Genomic DNA, 10,192 nt, shown 5'->3' with positions numbered 1-10,192 from the left:
CCATTCATAGACCAAATGCTAGAAAGACTAGCTGGTCATGATTACTACTGCTTTTTGGATGGCTACTCAGGCTACAACCAAATTGCAGTAGATCCCCAGGACCAAGAAAAGACAGCATTCACTTGCCCTTCTGGCGTGTTTGCCTACAGAAGGATGCCTTTTGGTCTGTGCAATGCACCTGCAACCTTTCAAAGGTGCATGCTCTCTATCTTCTCAGATATGGTAGAGAAATTTCTGGAAGTCTTCATGGATGACTTTTCAGTATATGGAGACTCATTTAGCTCCTGTCTTAACCACCTATCACTGTCCTGAAAAGATGCCAAGAGACTAACCTGGTTTTAAACTGGGAGAAATGTCACTTTATGGTGACTGAAGGAATTGTCCTTGGGCACAAAATTTCAAGCAGGGGAATAGAGGTGGATAAGGCAAAGGTAGAGGTAATTGAAAAATTACCACCACCTGCCAATGTTAAGGCAATCAGAAGCTTTCTGGGGCATGCAGGATTTTATAGAAGGTTTATAAAAGATTTTCGAAAATTGCAAAGCCTTTGAGTAACCTGTTAGCTGCTGACACACCATTTGTGTTTGACACACAGTGTCTGCAGGCATTTGAGACCCTGAAAGCTAAGCTGGTCACAGCACCAGTCATCTCTGCACCAGATTGGGCATTACCATTTGAATTAATGTGTGATGCCAGTGATCATGCCATTGGTGCAGTGTTGGGACAGAGGCATAACAAACTTCTGCATGTCATTTATTATGCTAGCCGTGTTCTAAATGATGCACAGAAGAATTACACAACCACAGAAAAAGAATTACTTGCAGTGGTCTATGCCATTGACAAGTTTAGATCCTACCTAGTGGGATCAAAGGTGATTGGTACACTGACCATGCTGCTCTTAAATACTTACTCACAAAGCAGGATTCAAAACCCAGGCTTATCAGATGGGTGTTGCTTCTGCAAGAGTTGATATAGAAATAAGAGACAGAAAAGGGACAGAGAACCAAGTGGCTGATCATCTGTCCCGAATAGAACCAGTAGGTGGGACGTCCCTCCCTTCTACTGAGATCTCTGAGACTTTCCAGATGAGCAACTCTTGCCATTCAGGAAGCTCCATGGTTTGCAGATATTGCAAACTATAAAGCTGTGAGGTTCATACCCAAGGAGTACAGCAGAGTGCAAGAAAGAAATTAATTTCAGATGCCAAGTACTACCTCTGGGATGAACCATATCTCTTTAAGAGATGTGCTGACGGAGTGATCCGCAGATGTGTACCCAGAGAAGAAGCACGAAGGATCTATGGCACTGCCATGGATCACAGTATGGAGGACATTTTGGAAGTGAGCGAACAGCCACTAAAGTTCTCCAGTGCGGCTTCTACTGGCCTACTCTCTATAAAGATTCCGAGAGTTTGTGCGTAACTGTGACAGTTGCCAAAGAGCTGGTAACTGCCTCACGGATATGCCATGCCTCAACAAGGGATATTAGAGATAGAATTGTTTGATGTATGGGGAATTGATTTCATGGGACCATTCCCACCATCATACTCAAACACTTACATTCTGGTGGCAGTGGACTATGTATCTAAGTGGGTAGAAGCAATTGCTACACCCACTAATGATACCAAGACTGTACTGAAATTCCTCCAGAAAAACATTTTCAGCAGGTTTGGCGTCCCCAGAGTGCTAATCAGTGATGGGGGCTCTCATTTCTGTAACAAACAGCTATACTCTGCTATGGTTAGATATGGAATTAGCCATAAAGTGGCAACTGCATATCATCCACAGACAAATGGGCAAGCTGAAGTCTCTAACAGAGAACTAAAGAGAATCCTAGAACGGACTGTGATAGCCGAAGAAAGGATTGGGCAAAGAGCTTGGATGATGCTCTGTGGGCATACAGAACAGCATTCAAGACTCCTATAGGAACCTCTCCATACCAACTGGGTATGGGAAGGCCTGTCATTTGCCTGTGGAACTGGAACATAAAGCCTACTGGGCAACCAGATTCCTAAACATGGATGCACAGTTAGCTGGTGAAAAAAGATTGCTCCAGCTAAATGAGCTAGAGGAGTTCAGACTCAATGCCTTTGAAAATGCAAAAATTTATAAGGAAAAGGCAAAGAAATGGCATGACAAGAAGTTGTCAACCAGAGTCTTTGAGCCAGGACAAAAAGTTCTGCTCTTCAACTCTAGGCTCAAACTGTTTCCAGGAAAACTCAAATCCCAGTGGAAGGGTCCGTATGTGATTACAGGAGTCTCACCATATGGATATGTTGAGCTTCAGGATACTGATTCTGACATAAAGTTCATTGTAAATGGACAGAGAATCAAGCACTATCTTGAAGGAAATTTTGAGCAAGAATGCTCAAAACTGAGACTTGAGTGATTTTCAGTGAAAGTCCAGCTAAAGACAGTAAAGAAGCGCTTGCTGGGAGGCAACCCAGTCATTATAAGGTTGTATGAATTGTTCTTACAGAGGCAAGTATCAAAAATGAAGGAATTCACAGAGTTACAGAAGGATCCAGCTCAAAAAGCAGAGAAAATGAGCTTACTGGCGAAAAAACGCCAGTAAGGGGCATTTTGGGCGTTAAACGCCAGAATGGGCACCATTCTGGGCGTTTAACGCCAGTAATGGTACCATTTTGGGTGTTAAACGCCAGAATGGGCACCATTCTGGGCGTTTAACGCCAGGTGTGCAGCATCCTGGGCGTTTTGAAAAAACGCCCAGTGACAAAGGATTTCTGGCGTTTAACGCCAACCAGGGCACCTGGCTGGGCGTTAAACGCCCAAATTGGGCAACAAATGGGCGTTAAACGCCAGAATGGGTGCCATTCTGGGCGTTTAACGCCAGCAAGGTGGGGGGACCACAATTTTGTTTTCAACTCAAATTTTTTCAAACTTTCCTTTTCTTACCCATACTTTTCTACAAAATCACACTTCAATCATTCATCATTCACCTTCAAATCTTCAAAAATCAAAACCATTTTTCAAATTTATTTCAAATCAATTACAAACATTGTTCAAAAATTTCACTTTTTTTTCAATTTCTTTCCATATCTTTTCAAATCTCTCTCTCTTTTTTCGAAAACTCCCCTCCCCACCTTATAAATACACGATTGGCTCCCTCATTCCACCACACCATTCGAATTTTCTCTTCCTCCCCCTCTCTTCTCTCTTTTCTTTTGCTTGAGGACAAGCAAACCTCTAAGTTTGGTGTGCTTTTCCGTGATCACTAAGCCAAGATTCATCAATATCATGGCTCCTAAGGGAAAACAAACCAATTTAAGAGGGAAGAAAGAGACTAATCCAAAGAATCTTTGGAACCAAGAGAAGCTCTTAACCAAAGAACATGAAGACCATTATCACAAAATAATGGGTCTGAGGTCAGTGATCCCGGAAGTTAAATTTGATCTGAAAGAAGATGAATATCCGGGGATCCAAGAGCAAATTCGAAACAGAGGATGGGAAGTTCTAGCCAATCCTGAGACAAAGGTTGAAAGGAACATGGTTCAGGAATTCTACTCAAATCTGTGGCTGACAGATAAGCAGAGAATGACTGGAACCGCTTACCATACCTACAGAACCATGGTCAGAGGGAAAGTTATGTACTTCCATCTGGACAAAATAAGAGAAATCTTCAAGTTGCCTCAACTGCAAGATGATCCTGACTCCTTCAATAGGAGGATGGTGAGAGTAGATAAAGGGTTGGATCAAGTTCTAGAGGACATATGCCTCCCTGGAACTAAATGGATAACCAATTCAAAGGGTGTCCCAAACCAACTCAAGAGGGGAGACCTCAAACCAATTGCAAGAGGTTGGCTAGACTTTATTGGGCGTCCATATTGCCCACTAGCAACCGTTCTGAGGTCACCATCAAGAGAGCAGTGATGATTCATTGCATTTGCTTGGAAGAGAGAAGTGGAGGTGCATCATGTGATTGCTTGTGAGATCTACACAATTGCAAATAAGAATTCCACTGAAGCCAAATTGGCTTACCCAGCTTGATCTCCTTGCTCTGTAAAGAGGCTGGGGTGAAGATGGGAGTAGATGAGTTCATACCCATGAACACCAATCACCAAGAAGTCAATGGAAGGACAAGTGCAAGACAACTCTATCAAAGGGGGGCGCATGAGTTCCTCCCTGAATTTCCTGAAATTGGCTACTGGGCCAGCCTGGAAGCATCTATCACCAAGTTGTAAGAGACTATGGAGCAACTTAAGGAAGAACAGCAAAATCAGAACTGCATGCTCTGCAAATGCTGAAGGAACAAGAGAAGCAGGGGCGTGAAATCCAAGAGATGAAGCGCCAAAAGCTCTCCTCTCAAGCTGAGGGAGCATCCACTTCTCAAAATCAAGGTTGTTGAGTCCTAACTCTGTGAAAACCTCTATCATTAGGAGCCTAATTTTTCGTTTTTCTTGTTTGTTTTCTATTTTTATTTTTTCTTATTCTCATCTTATATCTAGATTTGAGTCTTGTTCTTAGTTCATAATTAATAAAATTATGCCTTAAAGTTATGAATGTCCTATGAATCCATCACCTCTCTTAAATAAAAAATGCTTTAATCACAAAAGAACAAGAAGTACAGGATTTCGAAATTTATCCTTGAAACTAGTTGAATTAGCTTGATGGGTGACAATACTTTTTGTTTTCTGAATGAATGCTTGAACAGTGCATATGTCTTTTGAATTTGTTGTTTTAAGAATGTTAAAATTGTTGGCTCTTGAAAGAATGAGGAGAAAGAGAACTGTTATTGAGGATCTGAAAAATCATCAAATTGATTCTTGAAGCAAGAAAAAGCAGTGAATACAAAAAAAAAATTTCGAAAAAAAAGAAAAGAAAAGAAAAAGAAAGAAATAAAGTGGTGATCCAAAGCAATAAGAGTGTGCTTAAGAACCCTGGACACTCTAATTGGGACTTTAGCAAGCTGAGTCACAATCTAAAAAAGGTTCACCCATTATGTGTCTGTGGCATGTATGTATCCGGTGGTAATACTGGAAGACAGAGTGCTTTGGGCCACAGCCAAGACTCATACACTAGCTATGTTCAAGAATCTTATACTTAACTAGGAGAATCAATAACACTATCTGAGTTCTGAGTTCTTATAGATGCCAATCATTCTGAACTTCAAAGGATAGAGTGAGATGCCAAAACTGTTCGGAGGCAAAAAGCTACTAGTCCCGCTCATCTAATTGGAGCTATGTTTCTTTGATATTTTGGAGTCTATAGTATATTCTTCTTTTTTATCCTATTTTGATTTTCAGTTGCTTGGGGACAAGCAACAATTTAAGTTTGGTGTTGTGATGAGCGGATAATTTGTACGCTTTTTGGCATTGTTTTTAGTATGTTTTTAGTATCTTTTAGTTAGTTTTTAGTATATTTTTATTAGTTTTTAATTAAAATTCACTTTTCTAGACTTTACTATGAGTTTGTGTGTTTTTCTGTGATTTCAGGTATTTTTGGCTGAAATTGAGGGTTCTGAGCAAAAATCTGATCCAGAGACCAAAAAGGACTGCAGATGCTGTTGGATTCTGACCTCCCTGCACTCGAAGTGGACTTTCTGGAGCTACAAAAGCCCAATTGGCGCGCTCTCAACGGCATTGGAAAGTAGACATCCTGGGCTTTCCAGCAATATATGATAGTCCATACTTTGCCCAAGATTTGATGGCCCAAACCGGCGCTCAAAGTCACCTACAGAAATTCCAGCGTTAAACGCCGGAACTGGTATGAAACTTGGAGTTAAACGCCCAAACTGGCATGAAAGCTGGCGTTTAACTCCAGAAAAGGTCTCTACACGAAATTACTTCATTGCTCAACCCAAGCACACACCAAGTGGGCCCGGAAGTGGATTTTTCTGTCATTTACTCATTTCTGTAATACCTTAGGTTACTAGTTTACTATTAATAGGACCTTATGACCTCATGACACTTTACACGTTTCTCATTGTATTTTCTACAGCATGAGTCTCTAAACCCCCATGGTTGGGGGTGAGGAGCTCTGCTGTGTCTTGATGGATTAATGCAATTACTACTGTTTCTTATTCAATCATGCTTGCTTCCGTTCTAAGATAACACTTGTTCTTAATCCGGATGAATGTGATGATCCGTGACAATCATCATCATTCTCAACTATGAACGTGTGCTTGACAAACCACCTCCGTTCTACCTTAGATTGAGTAGTTATCTCTTGGGTTCTTTAATCGGAATCTTCGTGGTATAAGCTAGAACTGATGGCGGCATTCAAGAGAATCCGGAAGGTCTAAACCTTGTCTGTGGTATTCTGAGTAGGATTCAATGACTGGATGACTGTGACGTGCTTCAAACTCCTGAAGGCAGGGCGTTAGTGACAGACGCAAAAGAATCACTAGATTCTATTCCGGCCTGATTGAGAACCGACAGATGATTAGCCTATGCTGTGACAGAGCATCAGGGACGTATTTTCACTGAGAGGATGGGAGGTAGCCACTGACAATGGTGAAACCCTACATACAGCTTGCCATGGAAGGAGCCTTGCGTGTTTGATGAAGAAGACAGTAGGAAAGCAGAGATTCAGAAGATGGAGCATCTCCAAACCTCAACCTATTCTCCATTACTGCAGTACAAGTAACCATTTCATGTTCTTTTGCTTTTTACAATCAATCCTGATAATTTCTGATATCCTGACTAAGATTTACAAGATAACCATAGCTTGCTTCAAGCCGACAATCTCCGTGGGATCGACCCTTGCTCACGCAAGGTATTACTTGGACGACCCAGTGCACTTGCTGGTTAGTTGTGCGAGGTTGCAAAAGTGTGATTGCAATTTCGTGCACCACTGGTGCCCATTTCTGGCGTTTAACACCAGGTTCTTGCCTTTTTCTGGCGTTTAACGCCAGTCTGGTGCCCCTTTCTGGCGTTAAACGCCCAGAATGGTGCCAGACTGGGCGTTAAACGCCCACCTGCTAGCCTTACTGGCGTTTAAACGCCAGTAGGTTCTTCCTCCAGGGTGTGCTATTTTTCTTCCTGTTTTTCATTCTGTTTTTGCTTTTTCAATTGATTTTGTGACTTCTCATGATCAGCAACCTACAAAAAACATAAAATAACAAAAGAAAATAGATAAAATATAGCATTGGATTGCCTCCCAACAAGCGCTTCTTTAATGTCAGTAGCTTGACAGAGGGCTCTCATGGAGCCTCACAGATACTCAGAGCAATGTTGGAACCTCCCAACACCAAACTTAGAGTTTGAATGTGGGGGTTCAACACCAAACTTAGAGTTTGGTTGTGGCCTCCCAACACCAAACTTAGAGTTTGACTGTGGGGGCTCTGTTTGACTCTGATTTGAGAGAAGCTCTTCATGCTTCCTCTCCATGGTGACAGAGGGATATCCTTGAGCCTTAAACACAAGGGATTCCTCATTCACTTGAATGATCAGTTCTCCTCTGTCAACATCAATCACAGCCTTTGCTGTGGCTAGGAAGGGTCTGCCAAGGATGATGGTTTCATCCATGCACTTCCCAGTCTCTAGGACTATGAAATCAGCAGGGATGTAATGGTCTTCAATCTTCACCAAACATTCCTCTACAAGTCCTGAGCTTGTTTTCTTGAGTTGTCTGCCATCTCTAGTGAGATTCTTGCAGCTTGCACCTCAAAGATCCCTAGCTTCTCCATTAAGAGAGGCATGAGGTTTACACTTGACCCTAAGTCACACAGAGCCTTCTTGAAGGTCTGGGCCTATGGTACAAGGTATGGAAAACCTCCCAGGATCTTGTCTCTTTTGAGGTAATTTGCCTAGACAAGTCATCCAGTTCTTTGGTGAGCAAAGGAGGTTCATCCTCCCAAGTTCATTTCCAAATAACTTGTCATTTAGCTTCATGATTGCTCCAAGGTATTTAGCAACTTTCTCTTCAGTGACATACTCATCCTTCAGAGGAGGAATACTCATCAGAGCTCATGAAAGGCAGAAGTAAGTCCAATGGAATCTCTATGGTCTCATTTGAGCCTCAGATTCCCATGGTCCTCATTGGGAAACTCAGAGGAGGTCAGTGCACGCCCATTGAGGTCTTCCTCAGTGGCGTTCACTTCCTCTCCTTCCTCTCCAAATTCGGCCAGTTGATGGCCTTGCACTCTTCTTTTGGATTTTCTTCTGTATTGCTTGGAAGAGCTTGGAGGGAGTTCAGTAATTTTCTTGCTCAGCTGTCCCACTTGTGCTCCAAATTCCTAATGGAGGACCTTGTTTCAGTCATGAAACTTTGAGTGGTCTTGATTAGATCAGAGACCATGGTTGCTAAGTCAGAGGGGTTCTGCTTAGAATTCTCTGTCTGTTGCTGAGAAGATGATGGAAAAGGCTTGCCATTGCTAAACCTGTTTCTTCCACCATTATTGTTGTTGAAACCTTGTTGAGGTCTCTCTTGATTCTTCCATGAGAAATTTGGGTGATTCTCCATGAAGAATTATAGGTGTTTCCATAGGGTTCCTAGGTAATTCACCTCTTCCATTGAAGGGTTCTCAGGATCATAGGCTTCTTCTTCAGATGAAGCATCCTTAGTACTGCTTGGTGCATTTTGCATTCCAGACAGACTTTGAGAAATCAAATTGACTTGTTGAGTCAATATCTTGTTCTGAGGCAGAATGGTATTCAGAGTATCAATCTCAAGAACTCCTTTCTTCTGACTTGTCCCATTGTTCACAGGATTCCTTTCAGAAGTGTACATGAATTGGTTATTTGCAACCATTTCAATTAGCTCTTGAGCTTCTGTAGGCGTCTTCTTCAGATGAAGAGATCCTCCAGCAGAGCTATCCAAAGACATCTTGGACAGTTCAGATAGACCATCATAGAAAATACCTATGATGCTCCATTCAGAAAGCATGTCAGAAGGACACTTTCTGATCAATTGTTTGTATCTTTCCCAAGCTTCATAGAGGGATTCTCCATCCTTCTGTCTAAAGGTTTGGACTTCCACTCTAAGCTTACTCAATTTTTGAGGTGGAAAGAACTTTGCCAAGAAGGCATTGACTAGCTTTTCCCATGTGTCCAGGCTTTCTTTAGGTTGTGAGTCCAACCATGTCCTAGCTCTGTCTCTTACAGCAAAAGGGAATAGCATAAGTCTGTAGACCTCAGGGTCAACCCCATTAGTCTTGACAGTGTCACAGATTTGCAAGAATTCAGCTAAGAACTGATGAGGATCTTCCAATGGAAGTCCATGGAACTTGCAATTCTGTTGCATTAGAGAAACTAATTGAGGCTTAAGCTCAAAGTTGTTTGCTCCAATGGCAGGGATAGAGATGCTTCTCCCATAGAAGTCGGGAGTAGGTGCAGTAAAGTCATCCAGCACCTTCCTTGCTTTGTTGGCATTGTTGGTGTTGTTGTTGTTTTCGGCTGCCATGGGTTCTTCTTCTTTGAAGAATTCGGTTAGGTTCTCTACAGAGAATTGTGCCTTAGCTTCTCTTAGCTTTCACTTCAAGGTCCTTTCAGGTTCAGGGTCAGCTTCAACAAGAATGCCTTTGTCTTTGTTCCTGCTCATATGAAAGAGAAGAGAACAAGAAAATGTGGAATCCTCTATGTCACAGTATAGAGATTCCTTGAGGTGTCAGAGGAAGAGAAAATTAGAAGGAACAGGTAGAAGAATTCGAACTTAGTCAAATAGAGTTCGAATTGTGCATTGAGAAGGAGTGGTACTCCATAAATAGAAAGATGTGAGAAGAGGGGAAGAGAATTTTCGAAAATTAATTAAAAAGATTTTAAAAACATTTTGAAAAATTGATTGATAATTTTCGAAAACTCAAAGTGGAAAAGGAATCAAGTGATTTTTGAAAAAGATTTTGAAATTAGAAATCAAAAAGGTATGATTGAAAACTAATTTGAAAAAGATGTGATAAAAAAAAGATATGATTAAGAAGTTATGGTTTTAAAAAGATATGATTGAAAAGATATGTGGTGGACGAAATTGTGATCAATGTTCTAACTATTTTGAGAGGAATCATTATTATGGCACTGGTTGACTTCACAACTCCGTTCAACTAACCAGCAAGTATACTGGGTCGTCCAAGTAATAAACCTTACGTGAGTAAGGGTCGATCCCACAGAGATTGTTGGTATGAAGCAAGCTATGGTCACCTTGTAAATCTCAGTTAGGCAGATTAAATTGTTTATGGTTTCGAAAATTAATAAAAAGAAGAAATAATAAAAGGGATAGAACACTTATGCAGATTCATT

At 41.4% G+C, this 10,192-nt stretch overlaps 1 non-coding gene across 1 annotated transcript; it reads left to right on the top strand.

Moving 5' to 3' along the window:
- Positions 1–8,840: 8,840 nt before the first annotated feature.
- Positions 8,841–8,948, top strand: LOC130952045 (small nucleolar RNA R71). The gene has a single exon (XR_009074227.1). It is a non-coding gene; the product is annotated as a small nucleolar RNA R71 (small nucleolar RNA).
- The last annotated feature ends 1,244 nt before the right edge of the window (positions 8,949–10,192 follow it).

This window comes from Arachis stenosperma, chromosome 9, assembly GCF_014773155.1.
Source record: "Arachis stenosperma cultivar V10309 chromosome 9, arast.V10309.gnm1.PFL2, whole genome shotgun sequence".
Lineage (NCBI taxonomy): Eukaryota > Viridiplantae > Streptophyta > Magnoliopsida > Fabales > Fabaceae > Arachis > Arachis stenosperma.
Note: the sequence above shows the minus strand (reverse complement) of the source record. Positions and strands in the feature narration are given on the sequence as shown.